At 41.9% G+C, this 19929-nt stretch overlaps 1 protein-coding gene and 1 non-coding gene across 7 annotated transcripts in view; one reads left to right on the forward strand and one right to left on the reverse strand.

Annotated features, from left to right (window-relative positions):
- The window catches only part of PLCB4 (phospholipase C beta 4), a 400724-nt gene that overhangs the window by 71109 nt on the left and 309686 nt on the right, over nucleotides 1-19929 (forward strand). The window lies entirely within an intron of this gene.
- On the reverse strand, nucleotides 9645-9747 carry LOC148756044 (U6 spliceosomal RNA). The gene has a single exon (XR_016018344.1). It is a non-coding gene; the product is annotated as a U6 spliceosomal RNA (small nuclear RNA).

The following is a 19929-nucleotide window of genomic DNA, read 5'->3' on the forward strand; positions in this document are numbered from 1 at the left end:
GACCCATTGGTATCTTTTTTTTTTTTTTTTTTTTTTTTTTTTTTTTACATTTTTATTGTGGAATATTGGGAAACAGTGTGTTTTTCCAGGACCCATTAGCTCCATGTCAAGTTGTTGCTTTCAGTCTAGTTGTGGGGGGTGCAGCTCAGCTTCAGGTCTCGCGGTTGTTCCAATCTAGTTGTGGAGGGTGCGGCTCACTGGCCCAGGTGGGAATTGAAGCTATGACCTTAGTGTTAGAGCACTGCGCTTTAACCACCGAGCCAGCCGGCCGCCTCCACCCCCTCCCATTGGTATCTTCTGTCAATATATGTGCCTTTGCTCAGATTTGTGTGTACTTACATGAAATCTATCACTACAGAATTAACTTGTATTACTTTAGAAATACTTAAAATGTGGAATTATGGATTACTTGGAAATACCATAGATTGCCTTTTATATTACAAATGATTATGTTATTAATAGCATCCAAATTTCACAGTCACCGTTTACTAGAACATATCTGATATATCCACCATATAAGAAATACTTGTGCCTTATACCTTCTCATTATTCCAGTCTCTAAAACTTTAGGGATCAGTGATCTTGATACCCTAAAACCGGTAATTAGTGAAGACTGTCTTGGATATCATGGGGTATTATAGTCAAAGCTTTTGTGAACAGAAGGCCCCTGAGCCAATTGTGTTAAAGGCCTTTATTGTCGAGAAACTGAGATCTCACGAATTACAGAGACAGGAGCTAGAACAGGAAAGTCTAGAATTAAGCTTAAACACCCTGTCGTGCAGGAGCTGCCCCTCTGCTGCTATTTGCATAGCTGCTTTATTTTTTCCTTATCTTATTTGTTTTCTTGCTCTCTTTCTGTTTTAGGTATCTCTTGCTTTGTAACAAACTACCCTAAAACTTATTGGCTTAAAGAACAACTGTTAAGTATCCCTCGGGATGCTGTGGGCTCACTGGGCTCAGCTGGGCAGTTGTTCTGCTTCCCGTGGTGTTGGGCGGGGCTGCAGTTATCTGGGGGTTCAGATGGTCAGATGGGCTGGAATGCTCAAGATAACTCGTGTGGTGGGACATTGATGCGGCTGTGGGAAGGGAGTTCAGATAGGATGGCAACTGAAGCACCTCAGTTCTCTTCCCGTAGCCCCTCTCCATGTGGCTTGGGCTTCTCACAGCATGGGGATTGTGTTCAAAAGAGGGAGCATTACAAAAGTGCAAAAGCAGAAGTTGCCAGTGCCCCAAGGCCAGCCTCAGAAATCCCAGATGACCACTCCCAATGCATTCTATTGATCAAAGCAGTCACAGGGCCAGCTTTTTTTTTTTTGCACATGCCTCAACGTGACCAATATCTCTCTTAGCCCCATTATTCATGGAAACTTTTTAAATTCAGTGTTCATCACTAATTGCACAAATTGGCTGTAGCCTTTTTGTCTCTTAATGCTTCCAAGTTCAAATGCTCCTAAGAGACACTCCTACTGGTTTACTTGCTGTCCGGTCATCTGTGGTTGACAGGGCCAAGTCTCGTGTTACTAAGAATTTCTTGGAGGGGCTGAGGCGAGAAGGCTTATCTCAACGGGACTGTGGATAGAGTAGGCAATGGCAGATGAGTCGAGAACATTAGTACACTGAAGATTATTTGCAGGAGCTCTCAGGGCTTGCCCATTCCTCTGAGGCTAGAGATTTCTTTTCTTTCTACTTTCCACAAAGCTCTGCTTGACCTACCTTACGCCTTCTAACTTCTTAGCCTCTTCTACCTCATTCTCCAGCTTTGCTTTTCTGTTGTTGTTGTTTTAAGTTAACTGCAGTGTACCACTTTCCCTTCTGCCCGTGTCCTGTCTGTCCTGGTCCCTGTGACAAGAAGGCTGTGTTCTCTCTTACCATGTGTCATTTAACTTATAACTTACTCTTCAGATCTTAGCTCAAGTGTCACTTCCTTGGGGGAGCATGGAACCCTTTGGCTTAAGTCTCACCCCCTGTTCCATCTCCGTTTCCTTCATCGCACTAATCATAGTTTGTAATTGTGTAACTGTGTGGCTCCTGGATCGTTCTTTGTCACCCAGTGTACTCTCTAGAAGACAAAGGAATGTGCCAGTATTCTTTAGGGTGGCAGTGGCTATGCATGGCTCGTGTTAGGTACTGGCAAATATTTGTTGTTTGCATGAATTAAAGATTGGAGGTAGTTGCCCTGAGGAAGAAAGGATTAAAGGGAGAGAATCTTTCCCTTGATGAAAGAAGTGAAGAGTGGCCTGTTTTAGGGACTATAGGGACATAATTACCCAGGGAGCCTCCCTGCAATGGTGATTTGAGTGTCAGTGAAGTCTTATCATTAAGAACGTACACTTGAAACCTATGTAATTTTACTAACTATTGTCACCCCAATAAATTTTAATTTAAAAAAAAAAAAGAACATACTGGTGGAGGCTGCGTGGTAATTTCTGAGATGTAGCAGGAACTGCTGCCTGGAGAGAGAGACCACAAGTGCCCAAGTAAAAGCCAACTCCTTCTTTTTTTCCCTCCACCACCATGTGGCCCCAGATCTATACCCAGAGAGCTGAGTGATGGTCAAACTTTATGACTGTGGAGCTAGAACTGCTCATTCCATTCATGTTTACTCTCTCACAAAGCCAGTATCTTGTTTGACTATAAAGCAAAGATCAATTAGATTACAACTTGGAAATGATGAGCCTGTCAGCATAGTCTTCATGAGATAACACCAGCCGTAATTTTTGTCCAGTTCTTCTGTGGCATACTGTCTCAAAACAAAGTTAGTGGAAGACTCAAAATGGCAGAAGGGAAACAGAAAGATAGAGTAAAAAAAAATGACTGAGGCTATTTTATTCAAAGGTTTTATATCCTTTGAATTCTAGGGTGTTTCAATTCCCTACTTTCAGAGATTAAGATGGAGGGCAATATGTGTCAGTTCATTTATTTCACTGAAATCATTTAATTTAATACTCCGTGTGTCTCGGTGAAGGGTGTAAAAATGAATACAAGTTGGTATATGACCTTGAAGTTTATACCTACCCAGGAAATAGGGGATGCACCTGTGACCTGAGGTCCTAATGAAAGGGTCAGATAAAGAGGGCCATAGCAGGACCTGAATAGGGGCTGGAGTAGTTAGGTGTGTTTATGTCGGGGACAGAATTGGAGCTGAGTCTCTCTGGATGAGTAGATTTAGGAAAGGTTGCACAGAAGGGAGAGCGAGAGGGCATTCTAGGCTGGGAAAGCCCCGTGTGTATAAGTTAAAGTGGGAGAATGAGCAAGAATACCCTTTCACATTCCAGAGGCAATGCATGCATATGGGCTGGGGATCTAAGTTGAGAAAGTAGAGAGCTATGACAAGCCATTAGGTGAGACCCTTGGAGGCCACGGTGTAGGGACTGAATGCCTGAAAGCAAGGGAAGTCACACCATAAAACCTGTGCTTTCAGAACATTGTTTTGATGGCACTTGGCAAGGTGATTTCGACGAAGAAGAGGTTGGAGTCAGTAGGTTGGAGTCAGTGAGACCTCCTGGGAGATTGTTGTGGTTGGCACCAGAGGGAGGGCACTCGAAGCTGAGAGGGAGAGAAGTATACAAAATAGAGTTCAGAGGAAGAACTGGTGGAGTGAGTGTCTGGATTTATAGTGGGGAAGATGGAGAAATAAGAAACAGGGATATTGAACCTGGGTGAATTGATAATTAGTTCCATCGTCACTAATACCAAGGTTGGGGATGGGTGGTCATGCTGCGGTTGAGTGGTCCAGAGGAACAAAATATCTTAGAAACAATGGCAGGTAACTGGGGGTCAGTTGGAAGATAAAGAGTGGAGGTATAAAATTAGTACATCATCAGAAGCTGTTGGATTAAATACATCTAGTTAAAACAAATTTGGTGTTTTACTGGGCGTTTTAAGTAGGAAAACAAAAAAGAGAGAGAAAACCTCTACCTTCAAATTCTACTACCTAGTACATGAGTAAATTGTATTTGTTCTGCATTCAAAACAGATCCCCAACTTAACCAGTCTGTGTTATCTTCATCAGTGTCTCTGGTCGGTCACCATCCTCCTTCACCTGAATTCTGCAGTAGCTTTCCAGCTGGTCTCCCTGCATGTGTCCTCGCCCACCTACAGTCTGTCCTCAACGCCGCAGCCCGAGGGATCCTGTTAATTAACATAAGTCCGATCGTGCCACCCGGCTCCTAGTCTGCAATGGCGTCTCACCTCATCCCACGCAGAAGCTGAAGCCCTTCCAAGGGCCCTCAGGGCCTGGCACTGTCTCTTGCTCTTTATCTCCGATTCCATCTGGTACTACTCTCCCCTGCTCGCTCCATGCCAGCCCCTGTGCCAGCTGTTGTTCTTCACACACGTTAGGCATGCCTCCCCTTAGGGACTTTGCGTATTCTCTCTTTGCCTGGAAAGCTGTTCTTCCAGGATCTGTGGGACTTGTTCCCTTACCTCCTTCAAATCTTTGCCAGCTGGGGGCCTTCCTTTACCCTCCTGTTTAACGTTGCCACCCGTCTTGTTCTGTTTCCCCACTGTAGCCTTTTTCCTTTATAGCCTTTAGTGTCTTCTAGCATCCAGACCATTTACTTACTTGTGTGTTGTCATTATTCCCCTCCGCAATGGAATTTCCGCAACAGGTGGGATGTATCTGTATTGTTCACTGTGGCATCCTCAGGGCCTGATACAGTGACACATAGTCCGTGGTCATTCTTGGGTGAATGAACAAGTTCGGTGAGAAGTTTCTTTTTTGAGCGGAATTGTGACTTCCTTGAGATGAGCTGTCTGTAATTTTGATCTTCATATCCGGGGATAGTCAGTGCTCAATAAATGTTGAATAAGTGAATGGAACCAGAAATACAACATGTTCACATTTTGCATTATCAAGTTCCAGAAATTTCCATTGCTCAGTGGAACATTTATAAATTGATAGGGGGAGGCGGGTGGAAGAATAGTTTTCTTCATTTAGCTGAGCTTCCACTTTGGGCTTCAGAATTAACATAGCACTTTGGCAATTCTTTCATTATTACTACGATTGCTAATTGGATGCTTTTTAAAAATTTGGCCTCTAAACTCTCGGCTGTTGTTTTAGGAGATTATACTATACAGGGTGCAGAAATTGCTGGGGCTGACTGTAACTATTCATGGCCAATTAAGGAATAGCATTGGCAAGAAACACAGGGTGCCTTGTGGAGTCCTGGTGGCGGTGGTTCCTGGTCTCTGGGAAATAGCTGCCGGGGCTCCCTTCTGCAAAACAGATCTTCCTGTGGTTGCCTGGTGGGTGCTTTTTATAAATAAAGAGAATAAGTAGCCTTGAGAGATTTAACTTTGCAGGGTGCTTATTAACGAGAAGGGGAAGAACAAAGTGAAGAAATTACTCTATATTTGGGAGCATTTACTTGAGAAATCCCTCCGAAGTTTGCTGTTTGTTTTACTTGGTATCACTTTCATCTCTTCCCAGGAGATGCCGATGTCTTTTGAAAGAATGCATGCAGAAAAATAGGCTGTAGGAGGCCGAAACAAATTCTTGAAAGTTTGATAAACTTCCAAAGGGCAGAGCTGCTCCAAGAATCTGGGCTGTTACCACAACTTGGAGGTTGAGATTTGAGGGAACCAACTATGGTATTCCCTGCTTCCACCACTGAGGTGGTTTGTGGGTGACACAACTAAATGGCCAGGTTCTTATTTATATTTTAGGTGGGGCTTAAAGGGTTTGCAACAGTATGGAAATATGACTCAAAGGAACCTGAACACATCAGCAGCAGATTATGGCTTTGGTTAACTTTAGGGTTAAAGCAATCCCTAGAAAATTGTTTTGGACTTTTCTAGCTTGTGAAAATATGGTACAGCCCTTGTTTTCAAATATAGTGTCTAAGGGGTCAAAAAGAAAGTTCAAATAAAATTAAAACCTAGAGAACAAGGCTGTATACATACACAGCCCGAAAGATCATCCATGTGACATTCCCTAAGGCTATTGCATGGTGTCAGTTGGCAGGATGCTTAAATCAGTGGCAGAACTATTTTCTTAGCTCTTCCAAAAGTGCCAGAAGTACATTGGGTGTTTGGTCTGGGGTCAAAAGGCATGTGAGAAGAAACATCGAAGACAAGGCGTTTCGGATTTTGAAATGTCTTATCTGTGTTTGCACTCATTTCTGTCCTCATTACAGAAGACACATCATGAGGGTAACCAAGATAGTGAACTTGGTGTCCAGGGTAAAAATGAATGAGAAACAAAAATATTTGTCCAGTGAGTTTTGTGATGGGAAGCAGGAAATCTGACCCCATGGAGCTCTAAAGAAAGCCGTTCCTACATGTTTGTTACATAGACGAGGTCACGTTCATTGCATAGCATAGTTCTTGGAGTGTAATCCTTCACTTTCAAAAATTAGTTAAAATGTTTATCTCCAAAAAATAAAAGATGTTATCTTCAGCAGATTTTCTGTGATTTGCAAAAGAAAGAGACTACTGTGCCCTACTTTTCTTCCCATGTTGTCTTATATTTTTGACAAGTGCCCTCACTTCAAAAATTAATGTAGTGCCCTCACTATATAAATTCTAAACTCATAATGATCACTCTTACCCAGCTGATAGGATTATCAAAGGTTTTTTTTCCCCTTGTATTCTGTCTTTGGGTGTTGTCAAATGTTTGTCACTAGCTTTTCTCGAGGTTGGGCAGGAAGAGGATAAGGAGAGAATATACCACAAAAATCGATCATGTTGTATTCATTTGCCCAAATTGCTTGTTCATTTCCCCATCCATCCATCCATCCATCCATCCATCCATCCATCCATCTGTCCATTCATCCACCCGCCCATGCACGAATCCATCTGGTACTCAGTGATCGTCTACTATGAACCTAGCATTATATTGGGCTCTGGATCTAAGATGGAATAATCTAGGATCCTTCCCCCTTGAAGGAGACCAAATAATAGGCAATTATAATGGGGGAAAATCTTAAAATAGGTAATTTCTATCACGGGACCGTCTTGGAACCTGTTCTTAGGGATTTAGGGATTTCAGGGAAAGTTTCCACGAAGAAGTACTGTCTCTACTGACACGAGAGATGAGTTGAAGTTAGCTGGGTGAACTCTGTATGCTTGGGCTTCTGTGTGGTTAAGGGATAAGTCGGAGTGTATAGCAGAAGAAACAGCATGTTCTAGAGGTCACATTTTATGTGAGGGTTGTGTTTCTGAAGTCCTTGCAAATTCAGAACTCCCATAATTCAAGAATAATTCTCACAGAAGATAGTGGGCATTTCCGTTTAGTAGCTAATATGGCGCCACCCTGTGGCCACTCTTTAAGCAGAATTTAGAGATCCCTATGCCCCGGCAGCTTCGAAACTACCATTCTTGAAGAATGTTAACGTTGATTCAAATGAATCTGACACCATATTAATGCTTTTATATCATAGTACTTCAAAGCTACATGTCAATGTCACATGAAATAGGACCAAACGCTGGAGAGTTTCAGAGCGCTAGCTCATGGCCCATTTGATGGAATGGGAAGTACTTCAGCCTGGGTAGCATGCATACCTGAGGGTGGCAGTCGGCTAGGAAGGAGATAGAGGGGAGAAAGAGTGGTGGGAGAGGAAATGGATAAGGAATCAGGGCCTGATCATCAAAGGCTTGTGAGCCATGATAAGAAGATGGCATTGTGGGAGCCTCTGAAGAATGTTGTGAGGGAATGACAAGGTCAGCATTAATTTCTGTTAGCTTTGATAGCTGAGGAAGTTGAAATTAGACTAAGGCTGTATATGGGTTTCTGATATTTGTGGAACATTACTTTTCATTTCTAATTAGATTTTGGTTATATAAGGTTTCGTGATTTCAAAGTCCCTTTAAGGTTTTTGTTTTGTCTGTTTTTGAAGGCCCCATTAACTATCTCAGAAGAGATGGTAGATGCATAGCCTAACCACTGTGTTTCCCCAAAAATAAGATCTACCCCGAAAATAAGCCCCAGTTAAGATCATCAGCCAGCTGGACACATGTAGTACGTTATGACGACGTTCCAGAAGAAGATGACATGACTGTATTTGAATAAATGTAGATTGTTGTACACGGAAAGATAAGACATCCCCTGAAAATACGCCCTAATGCGTCTTTTGGAGCAAAAATTAATATAAGACCCGGTCTTATTTTCAGGGAAAAACGGTAGAAAGAAGGTTAGATAGAGGTTCGATTCAGAATCAGGATCTAGGACTGGGGGAGAATTTGATTAGTGAATCGTACTTGGGGGTCTGTGGTAAAAAAATTGGGAGAAACACAAATTAGACCAAGTTAAATAGATTTCTTTACTGTGGGACTTCTGAGAGCTTTAAAACTATTAATATGTGTTGTAAACCTCTAAGGTAAATTTAAGGCATGCAGTGTGCCCCATACTTGTTTCACTATTAAGGAACCTTTTTTCTGAAAATAGTCATTATAGTCTGGCTGACAGCTAGTGTTCCAAGGAAGGTGTATCAGTTATGTATTGTCACAATTATGCTGAGTAACAAGCAACTACAAAACCGCAGCAGAACACAATAACAAAACCTTACTTAGCTTACAAGTGTCGGGAGCTTCAGATGATCTTGATAGGGGCTTAGCTGATGTCACTCATGTGTTTGTGGTCAGCTGTGAGTGGGGCAGGCTGATCTTAGCTGGGTTTGCTCACATGTCTGGGGGCTCAGTTGGCTGTTGGCTTATCTAGGATGGCTTTAGCTAGGAAGACTGGGGTGACTCGTCTTTGTTATATATGTCTCTCATCCTCATGCACCCTAGACCTAGCGTGTTCTTCTGGCCACGACAAAGGAGCAAGAATGAGAGCAAGCCCAATGGGGCATGCACTTTTCAAGCATTTGCTTCTATCCTGTTTGCTAATACTTTGTTGGCCAAAGGAAGTCACATCACTGGTCCCAGACTTGGCGGCCACTACAAGATTACATGGCAGAGGGTATAGATACGGGGAGGGAGAAGAATAGGGCTATTTTTGCCATCAGACTACCCTAGAACCCAACTTGAGAATTGCTGGGTGAGCTCGCAGTCAACTGAGAGCAAGGAATGAGGTCAAACTTTACTCTGTGCTATAGTCACCGACTGTACTTTTAATTCTGATAAGAAGTATCTCAAATGGATGTTTGGGCCATGTCAAGTGAGACAGAGCTCATCAGATGTCACACAGTACTTTTACTATATTTCTCTAGGATCTTTTCAGGGCTGCAAGGATTGTGGGCATCAGCGAGTTCTAGTTGCATCATGTTGGAAATGAGGAAACTGAGGCCCGGAGAGGTTAATTGACCAGCCTAAATTTACACAGCTAGCTAGAAGCAAAGCCGAACCTCGATTCCAGATTCTATCTCAAGCCATTTGGCTTTTCATTATCTCAAAGCTTTGTTGGGGTTGGGAGCGTGGAAGGGACTAAAATGTATTCACAATCTTTATACATGAATAATCACATTCCTTCTGGAGGGACTATAACACAAATAATTTTTTAAATAGATGTTGGATGTTTTTGGAAGAGCAAAGTGGATAGTTAAACATTGAGTTGATTGCTGAATACTGTGACTGGAGATACCTTTTTTTTTTTTGAGGAAAATTGGGGATCAGGTTTGAAGCGGGAAGTGTCCTCAGTTGAGTAAGTCATTTCGCTTATCAGAGCCTTCGTCATCCTACCTGTGAACATTAGAAAAGGAAAGCAAAATATGGAATGCTTCCGAATTTGCATGTCACCCTTGCACGGGGGCCGTGCTAATCTTTGTATCATTCCAATTTTACTATCTGCACTGTTGAAGTAAGCACTGCCTGGAGAGTCTTGCTAATATATTTTTGTTTTCAGAGTTTTTCTCTCCTCCATCCCCTCTTTACCCCCCCAAAATTTCTGCCACGTCAGTGAAGTCAGCAGGGAACTTCTGAGAAAAGAGCAAGAATTTGTGTTCTAGCTCCTACTTTGTCAAATAGTAGATACAATCGTGAAAGCATATCTAGCTTTCCAGAATTAGAGCTACATGAACACATTATTTAGCTGACAGTGCTGGGGAGCAATTTGTTCTATGTAAGTAAAATTTCGACCATGAAATTCTACTAAATGCTATCAAATAAACTTGCTACTTTTATGATGGAAATACTTTTAGACTATAGCGTATTTCCCCCTGATTTACTAACCAGAATAACTGAAACTTCTCAGCTTCATGCTTTGAGGCGTCAGTTATTGAAGTGTGCAATAGTAATACGGCAGCATGCCTTACAAAGAGCCATGCAAGCAAAAGGCATCATTATGTTATTGTTTGCTTAGGGACTGCTGCAGTCTAGAGGACTATTTGCGATTAAAGTTAAGTGTTCACAGATCTGCTTTTTTAATTCTTGTATTTTATTTTTGGAGTGTGTAAACTTCCTCGTTGTCAGTTGGTCAGCTGTATTTTGGAGGTGCTCAAACACAGGTTTGTTCTTAGATCGAGTCTGTGATACAGGGAACTACATTTCCCAGGCTCCTTTGCTTTTTGGTGTCCGAGGAGAGACATAAGGGGTATCTCTCTTGCTTCTCTCTGCTTTCTTTGTTATCTCCAGGAAGAGCTGTGTCTCTTCCATAGCTTCTGCTCCCACCTGACTTTGCCTTTCTCCATAGCAGCCTGTGCTGTTCTAGTCTCCAGTTCGCCCCAGTCTCTGGGCTCTGATAACATCACGTCCTTCCATTATCCCTCCTGCCTATGCAAGCTAGCAGCTTCTCATGATTATTAGTCTCTGGGCTGCCTCCCTGCTCCCTCTGTGGCCTCTCAGCCATTTCATCCCTCTGGAACCAGTCCCTTGGTTTGAAAGGGACTGTTTTCTGGTTGTCTTTGACGAATAACAGTTTACTGAGGTTGCCTTCTCTTTCAACTCTTTTCTCTCCTTCTAGTTTGCTCCTTGCAATCTACTGTGAGAACAACAACCACGTTACCCAGCTTATTTTATTTTACATAAAAATGCAAATTTGACTAAGCAGTAGAGCAGAGTTATTTAGAGCCTGGTCCCAATCCCAATCATATCTCTCATTGGCTGTGTGACTCTGGACAAGTTTCTTAACCTCTCTGAGACTCACTTTTTTATCTGAAAAATGAATGTAATTACAGTATCTATGCTGTCTCTTAAGATCCACACCTATGGAGGGGAAAGGAAGGATTCGGGATTAGGCAGAGGGAGAAGTTGAGCTGTGATACCATCTTAACAGGAGCCTTGGTCAATCCCACAGGTAGCTGTAAAGCACCTTGGCCTTTTTTGACTGATGCTGAACACTGATGGCAGCTGCCAGGGAAAAGGTGCTTGCCCTGGGGTGGAACAACTTTTTCCAGCTGCAGGCAGTTTTCTGCATTCTGCCTGTGGCACTCCCGAGCAGTGGAATAAGTTCTTCAGCCCTGAAGTGGGGTCTGGTCATCACGTCCCAGAGTCCACGACACACCTCCAGGTGTATAGTTGTGAAAGATAAATACTTCACCCATGAGAAGTGTGTTGCTTGGTGCCTAGTACCTGCTGAGTGCTCAGCACTATTAGTTATCATTATGAACAGATTCAGTACAGATGTTCCAGTAAATGGACTTTATGATGCCGCGTGTAGCTATTCAGAGAGTTTTTACTGGCTTCCTGTCCTAGAGAATGGAGAGAAAGCAGTGTGTGTGATCTGGGGGTATATGAGAGGCTACAGCTTCTGCACATAGACTATTAAGCACATTTGTGCTTTTCACTAATGATAATGGGGTATCTCTACATAGGACTTACCCATCGGTACTTATATGATCATTCGCCAAGGGATTCAGGGCATTTAGCATCCAATGTGGTGAGAATTAAGACAGCTTTTATTTATTTTTTTTTTTGAGCACTTAACGTAGCCGTGGTGCTAAGCGTGCATTGTGTCATCCATTCTCAGGATGACTCTCTAAGGTGCTGAGATGCCTGGTCATGATGGGGACCTGAGGTCAGTGAGGATAAGTGATCTGCTCGAGGTCCCCCAGCCAAGAAGTGGCCGCTGTGTTCTCCCACCGGGGCTGTAACCCCAGACTCCTGCCAGCCTACGCTTGTAACTGCACATTTGAATGATTTAAAAAGCAGTAGGGGAAACCTCCTCCTCTGAAAATAACTAGCAAAGTGTAGGTGTTGTTTTGGTAGAAACATTTCAGCTGCTGCCATGAAAAGCGTCTCCCAAATGGCTTTGTGAGAGCAAAGCTGTGCGCGTGTTTATGATGTGAGCCTTATGGCTCTCCCACAACACGCGGATTTGCTTTCCTGGCCTTGTTGGCAAAGCAATTTAATTTCTGGATTTCCCTGAGGAAAAAGTCTAAACAAATAAATGTCTTTGTAATTGGATGTTTAAAGAGGAGCCACACGGCAGTGAACATGGGAGGCCATGTACGTTTTCCTTGACGGAGTGATGCAGGAAGGCTGGTGGGTAAGGACATGGACGTCACTTGGTGGTTTCACTTTCTAATAGTAGCCTTTCTGTTCTTCATCAGAAAGTGATTATTATAATCAGCTAAAGCTCCATGAGCAAGGTGTGTGTTTAGGTTAAGTGTGTCTTCATCATTGGTACTGGAGAACAGCAAATTAGGTCACTGTTTGTGTATATCTTGTAATACAGGTAACCCCCCATCACACGGCACCTCTATGACATGCTTTTGCTCTAACACAGTTCGAGAATTGGGGTAACCCTTGTACAACACGGCATCCTAGAACACGGTTTCACTCTAACACGGTTTGAAAATTAGAGAAATCCCCGAACCACACGGAGCGTAATAAAAGCTTTTAAGAGCAAAAAATATCTCATGCGAAATTCGGGAAATCCCCGAACAACACGGAATGAAATAAAAGCTTAGTAATGATGATGAAGGAAACATTATTTAATGCATATTAACATGTTACACTTTTGGGGAAAATTGCTTTAATAAAGATATTTCTCTTAACTAGAAAAATATAACAGTATGTTTTTTTAGTTATTGGAACTTAACCCCTTTTTTGTACTAGTTCTTTGTTTCGTATAACACAGATTCACATAACACGGCATTTTCAGGAACTTAACAACTGTGTTACACGGGCCTTGCCTGCACCTCCTTTTCTGTAGGAAAAAAAATTTTTAAATTGGATTTATCGTACTAATGAAAAGTCTAGGAGGCTGTCGGGTCAGGGATTCCTAAGAGCGTGTTATGAGGAGCCCTATTTGTTTGATGTATCAGTTAGGATTAGTTTTGACTGTTTATAACAGAAAAATGTAAAAAAATAAAATAAAATAAATAACAGTGACTTAAACAAGATGGGAGTTCGTGGAAAAAGAAATTCAGAGTTCGGCACTCCATGATTTCACAGTATGGTCAGAAGCCCAGGATCCTGTCATTCTGGCCACCATCCTAGTCATGTAGCTTCCATTTTCAAGGTCATTAAGGGCCAGTTTAGTTTAAGCTACCATGTTCGCTGTCCCGATGTGCAGCAGAAAGGAATTAGAGGAAAAAAAGGATCCCTCTTAGTTGAGGCAGCTGCCTCAGTTTCAGCAGACTTCCTGCAAGTTCCATATAATACTTCCATTTGTATTAGGTTGGTGCAAAGTAATTGCAGTTTAAAGGTTAAAAATAATTGCGAACACTGCAATTACTTTTGCACCAGCTTCATATTTCATTGAGGCCAGTACTGGGTCGCATGGTCATAAGTGGCTGCAAGAGAGCCTGGCAGTGTAGGCTTTAGTTGAGCACACTGAAGGTCGTCTTACTGATGAAGAGGATGGATATTGAGTCGTCACTAGCAGTTGTGCTGCACTTGGGATTATAAACTAATGCTTTGACCAACATTTAGGTATGTTGGAGTTAACGTTAAAAGGTGACTTTTGTTGGTGTGTTATCCTAATAATCCTGAGATTCTTCAGTGGGCTCATGTGCATCAGAATATATAGAGCTCCTGAATGTGCTTCAGTCTGGCTCCTTTTACTGGAGGAAATAATATTCAAAGAAGCACACTTTCTTCATGTAATTCAGCAAATATTGATCAACCACCATGTGCAGTGCATTGGGCCAGATCTTAGCAGCGTCTAGGAGCTAGAGCAACATTTCCCACATTTATTTGATCACCTTCTTCCCCCCACCCTGTAAAGTCTATTAACACTTCAAGGAGGTAGTGTCTTACGGGACCTAGTTTGGTAAGTGGTCATCAGTCCTGAAACCTTGCATCCTGGCATCCCTAGCATAGGGATTGAAAGAGGAAAGTTATCTGTTGCTGCATAAAACCCTCCTTAAAGTTCAATACCTTAAAACTATAAGCTTTTATTTTTGCTCACATGTTCATGGTCGGCTGGGTGGTTCTTGTGGCCTTCGCTGGAGTCACTGTGAGCTTGTCTTTGGTCAGTTGTAGGTTGGGAGGTGTCACTGCTGATCTTGCCTGGACGTGCTCACTTGCTTGGGTGCCACTGGGGGCTGGCTGGCCTAGGATGACATCAGTGGGACCCTGTGGTTTTCTCCACATAGTCTCTTCACCCTCTAGCAGCCTAGTCCAGACTTCTCATGGTAGTCACATGGTCCACGAGAAAGAGGGCATGAAGCTCCTTGAGGCCAAGGCTTAGAATTTATACAATCTAACTTTTGCCAAAGCCAGTCACAAAATCAGCCCAGATATGTTGGGGATACAAGCTCAATCTTTGAAAGGAGCTGCAAGTCACATTGTAAAGAGTGTAGAAAGCCGAAGTAGTAGAGATTGGAGCCATTTGCAGTCAATCTCATACAGTGTCCCAGGGAGGAAAAGTTTAACCTGTGTGGATCCCTGATCCTTTTCTGTACCTTCTTTCCTTCCCGCTTTCCACCTAACATGCATAGTTGAAATTCTTATGCATCGAACATCTTGGTAGCTACTTTGATGGAATTAAATCAGTTGTCTTTACCCTCCTCAGTGTGTTGGAATCCCCCAAGCTCAGTCACCAGATGGTGGGTGAGACTTTTGAGTAGGTGTGCTTTGTGATATCACTTGCTGGCCTTTGGGATGGCAGGAGTGCTCCATTTCCTGTATGCTCTATAGCTAAACTGCCAGGGAGTAGGCATGTGACATAATTGTAACCTGTGACATCAATGTAACCTACTAGACTATAACTGAGTCATACCCACTTGTTCTTCCACACTTTTGTCAAGTGCCTTCTAAACACCTAAGGCTAATAAAAACAATATGGACAAGAAGTCACAAATAAGAGAGTAGTTTGAGACAGTCAATAGCAAACATCATACATAGAGACCATTTATCAGTCTAGTCACCGTACCTTAGTCTGTTAAATTGTTCTATTCATATGTACTGTGGAATGTCAGAATAAATTATTAACACTTTAAAAACTATGATAGTTATTAAGAAGACCTTTCTCTACAAGTTTCAGTGTCCCTTCAGTCATCTGCTGTGGGTGCTTTGGTTCTTAATCTTCAATTTGTTTCAGGCAGTGGCAAGGGGTGGGTCTGATGCTATATCTTGCCTGATAAGGTCTGTTACGTTGGGCGTGTTACAACATCTGAAACGTGCGGTCTCCTCATCCAAGAAGTGGGCATGTGGTGACACCTATCTCAGTGTATTCAAGAAGTCATGTAATGGCCACATATGAGCATCACTCATAATACCTAACATTGGCATGACATGGCACTAACCGTGTGTTGGGTGCAGTTCTCAACAAACCTGTAAGTTAGGTGCAATTATAATCCGATTTTTAGATGATGCGATCGAGGCACAAACAGGGTTGCACAGACCTGAGGTTTGTGCCCAGGAACCTGGCGCTGTGGTCCTGTCACAGAGTCAGACTGAAGCACTGCCTCTGTAGGTGTGTGTACATGGTTGTTTAAAAAATGAGAGAAGTAAAGGTCTAATTTTGACAGAATTGAGACGGATGGGCTCAATGACTTAGATTTTGAAAATTAACTTTGGACTCTTAATGCAAAGCCTGCCCTGGCAATTTACATAGCTATTTCTTGCAAGAATGTTTGACGTTCAAAAGTAATCAGATTGTAGTATCTGTTCTTTGAGGGATTACTGAGCTCTGTGCATCTTGAAGGTTACATTTGCAATCAGCATTAATTTCATTAGCCATTTTCCTTCACATTAGGGTCTTTTTTTTTTTTTCTTTTTCTTTCCTTTTTTTAAGTCTATCTGGATTCTAGTGGAGATGATAATTTGTGGGATTAGATCGGGCAACTCGAGTTCATTGTTCAGGGAGCCGTATTAGTTACAGAGAGCAAACGCAGAGCTTGCCTGAACCTTGTGGGTCTCTAATCCAGTATCCCTGAGCAGTGTTCTCTGTCCTTTCCATTTTAGCCCAAAATGCCCATTAAACTGCAGTCGGGTGAAGAGGCACATGACGTTAATAGGGAGTGACTTTCCTACTACATTTTATGATTCACTCAAGGGAGTCACACTAAAACTACGTGAACAGAGGGAGGAATTCCCCTGGGAGCCAAGGACAGAGAAAATCATGTGAAGAAAAAGATAAATAAGTGATGCCTGTTTGCTTTTATATTTGTCGTAGTCCATTGGGGCTGCTGTAACAAAATACTACAGACTAGGTGGTTTGTAAACAACAGACAAGCATTTCACTCAGTTCCAGAAGCTGGACGTCGTAAGGTCAGCGTGCCAACTTGGCTTCCAGATGGTCACACTCCTCAATTGGCTGCATTTTTAATTTAAAGAAAAACAAGGAGCTTTTCTTCTCACCTGTACGAGAGCCCATGAAGAAGTCTCTTTACTTTATCTTGTAATTCATAGGCCAGAAGATCGAGTTTGAATATATCATTATTTACCTTGACATACTTATAAAATTCTAGTAATTTTGCTAGTAATAACTAATTTAGGTGAGATTCTTGCCAGATGCCAGGTACCATTTTAGTACTTTATCTATAATAACCCTTTTTTCCTCACAATAACTCTTTGAAGTAGATACTATCATTATCTCTTCTACAAATAATGCAATTGAGTCACAGAGATCCTAAATAACTTGCCTAAGCTCACACAGCAAGGTTAGTTGTGAAGCTAGTATTCAGACCCAGACTGTTTTAATTGCTATACTAGTGTTTCCCAAGTATCAGTCATTCAGATACCACCTTCATGCTTTCTGCCATGATTATATTCCACTTCTATTATTATTTAATGTTTCCACTTTCCCCCTACAAATATATGTATTTAAAAAAGAAACCTCAAGTTGCTACCTTAAATTAAAAACTATTATGTGCCACAAATAGTAGAGATAGTCAAGTTAAATGAAAACCAAATAGTGTCATTCAATCATGAATAGATGACAATGCTTGCCGAAAAACCTGAGTCAGTGGCCTCTTTTTCTTGAGAGATGGATTGGATGGGTGGGGGTGAGAGGGAAGAAAGGAGGGAGGGAGGGAGAGAGGGAGGATGAAAGGGGGGGAGGAGGGTGAGAGAGATAGAGGGAGAGAGAGGGAGAGAGAGATATTGAGATTCCTATTGAAGCATTCTGTGTTATTCCAGGCTCAATCTATATACCACCTGAAATCATCTTATAGGTTACCAGTGACAGTGGCTCTGGAATCACTTGTCTAAAATATGAAGATGTACTCTCTTCCGAATTATCTTAGGGAGGGAGAAACAGAGGAGTGTTGAAATGAATTCAGGCCTTTATTAGTTCAGCCAATCGAAGAAAGCTATTATCTGAATTATTAAATTACTTACCTGGTTCCTAAAAGACCCTTTCAGATTGCTTTGCGGAAAGAACTGTGGGTAATTTTTACCCAGGTTATTATCTGTAGAAGAAGATGTGGTTACCCCTGAATTTTAAACCAAACTACTTGGAAAATGGTCTTAAGTTGAGCCTTGCTTCATCCTTGACCCATATCTATTGGTTTGAAATGTCAGAGAGCTTTAGGCCTCTTTCAAATACCCGTTGGAGATCATGTTCCGTTGTCTGTTAACAAGATGACATTCTCTGTGTGTATGTGCTGTGCATGATCAATATAGGATTATTATATTTGATGATGATGAGAAAAGTAAAAGGTGTCTTTTCATCTCCCACTTTATCGTAAATGATGAGACCTGTGTTTTCATGTAATGAACAGGGATCTTTCTTTTAATTCACAGGCCTCTGTAAAAGCAATTCATGGACATAGTTAAGACTCATCAATGTGAACAATAATTTAATCTGCATCTGAAGGTTTTACTGATTATCTGATCACATGATTTCCACATGTTCTGATTACATTTTTACATGATATGAATTCTTAATCAGGACGATTCTGTTTGCAACGCCTCTTCTGTACCTGGTGAGCCTTGTAGTGGAGAAAGTTCAGCTTGACAAAAGTGTTAACAGACTTAAAGATGGGGGATGAAACTGGGTTGATCTTGCTCAGCATCCCTACTTCTATTTTTAAATATTACAGCGAAATATTAATATTAAGTATTATAGCTGCGAATAGGCAGCAAGATATTAATTAAATGTGGCTTGTGTTGCTGGTGAAATATTACAGCTGTTTGCTGTTCAGTATGCCGGTGAACTTCAGAAAGCTTTCAATAGATTTTGAGCCTGTTTAGTTGCTCAGAAGAGGCAGGAGGCCATGTGAACACCTGTCCACCCTGTAGCTGTAGCTGCTGTGGGATCTGTATCCCTGGGGCCACCGTGCCATTCTAGCCAGGACGGTGTGTTGGGTTGGATCAGCCACTGTTTGGCGACATAATAGAGAGCTCCTTCATTTGCAGGTTTCATCTGGTAGTGCCATGGTACATTTCATCTGATTAGTAAATTGTGCCCAGGGCTGGTCTGTAACAGTTTTACTGTGGCTTATTTAGATGACGCTTGTAGTTGTCCTACTCTACCCTGGGCTAGGTTTTGGAAACCAGAACTAGCTCTGGAAGTGTGTCCTGATTTCTAGAACAAGAGTAGAGAAAGTCATTGGATAGTTAGATCCTCCAAGGCGTGGGCCATGTCTCTTTACTCAGCAGTGTACCTTGGCATCTGACATAGCCCTGGATGCGTGGTAGGTACTCAGTAAGTAATGTGTGGAATCAGTGAGGCAACAGAGTTAAATTGGGCAACTGATAATTCTTGGCATCATATCCTTTTTGCTTGGTGACAGGAAACCACAACAAAACTCTGAGTGTGTGTGTGTGTGTGTGTGTGTGTGTGTGTGTGTGCGCCCATGCGCGCACATGAGCATTTTACAGCTTTCTTAAGAAACAGTATCAATTTCAGTTTTTGAAACTAGAAAGAATACAGAGAGTTATCTTGAGTTAGCGGCTGGTTTCCTACAATAACAGCTTCCCTGATTGAAAAAGGTACTTTTTAGGTTCTTTCAGAGATGGAGAAAAAGATAGCAATGACTTCTGCTCCTTTCCTTTTTGTGTGTGTGCAAGAGGAAAGTGCTTGCAAGGATTTAGAATAGAGAGAAGCCATGTGGAAAACAGTTTTCTCCCAAACTTTAGGTCTTGAGGATTAGTAGAACATACCAGGAAATAAGGTTCTTTCTCTTGGGAAATTACTAATGCTGGCAGCTTGAAATAGCATGAAAAAGACTTTTAGTAGTGGCGGATTTTCAGATAGCTTGCTAGAGAGAAAGGCCCACATTGAGGAAAGGCAGAAAGAAAGCCCGAGTTACATTATCAAGTAATTAACACAATGCAGTCTGGAGCAGAATGGCAGCTGACATGTTCTTAACACCTTCTGTGTGTCAGGTCGTATAGTATATTATTTTTGAGACAGCTCTTATTTGAGATATTTTATATTTTTAGGTAGGTAGTATTATCCCTGTCTTACAAATAAGGACACTGACGTTTATAAGGATATCTGTACTTAATCCAATGCCACATTAATAGCTAGCACATATCATGGGGCTAGGGTTTGAACCCAGGCCTGTGGGATTCAAAAACCCAAGGTTTTCCCCAGGCGAAGCAGTTTCTTGCTTTTCTTATAATTATATTCTGTATTTAGCGATTATCCTGTGTATTTCATAGCTTTTACCATTTTTAAAGAAAGGTCTATTTTTACAGGGAAGGTAATGT

Source organism: Rhinolophus sinicus, chromosome 13 (assembly GCF_057876585.1).
Source record: "Rhinolophus sinicus isolate RSI-liver-muscle chromosome 13, RSI-T2T, whole genome shotgun sequence".
Classification (NCBI taxonomy): Eukaryota; Metazoa; Chordata; class Mammalia; order Chiroptera; family Rhinolophidae; genus Rhinolophus; species Rhinolophus sinicus.